We start from the raw sequence: 626 nt of genomic DNA, 5'->3' as shown, positions 1-626 counted from the left end.
TTTTTATATCAATTGATTTTTAAAATAAACGTGTGCTCTTCCGATTTTTATATCGTGTGATTTTTAAAGTAAAAAGTTTTTATTGAAAATTTTTTACATCATGTGAATTTTGAAATACAAATGTTTTTTTTGAAAAATTTTTATATCATGTAATTCTTAAAATAAAAATTTTTTTTATATTTACTATCACCCACCACCACCATGACCCATCACCACCACCCACCACCATCACTCACCACCACCCACCATCAACATCCACCACCACCACTCATCACCACCACCCTCTACCACCATCCATCACACCTATTCTTCACGACCATTTTTTATATCATGTGATTATTAAATAAAATTTTTTTTTCACATTTTTTTATATCATGTGATTTTTAAAGTAAAAAATTTTTCTTGAAAATTTTTTATATCATGTGAATTTTAAAATATTAATTTTTTTTTTGACAAATTTTTATATCATGTAATATTTAAAATAAAAATTTTTTTTATACTTACTATCACCCACCACCATGACCCCTCACCATCACCCACTACCATCACTCACCACCACCCACCACCAACACGCACCACCACCACTAACCATCACACATCACCACCATCCACCACCACCACCCACC

General features: G+C 31.3%; 1 protein-coding gene across 1 annotated transcript in view; it reads left to right on the top strand.

Annotated features, from left to right (window-relative positions):
• LOC105452500 (homeodomain-only protein-like) overlaps positions 1 to 626 on the top strand; it is a 16,021-nt gene that overhangs the window by 13,579 nt on the left and 1,816 nt on the right. The gene's annotated exons all lie outside the window — the stretch shown is intronic.

Source organism: Wasmannia auropunctata, unplaced genomic scaffold, assembly GCF_000956235.1.
Source record: "Wasmannia auropunctata unplaced genomic scaffold, wasmannia.A_1.0 LD336030.1, whole genome shotgun sequence".
Taxonomy (NCBI): Eukaryota; Metazoa; Arthropoda; class Insecta; order Hymenoptera; family Formicidae; genus Wasmannia; species Wasmannia auropunctata.
This window is presented reverse-complemented; position numbering and strand designations above follow the sequence as displayed.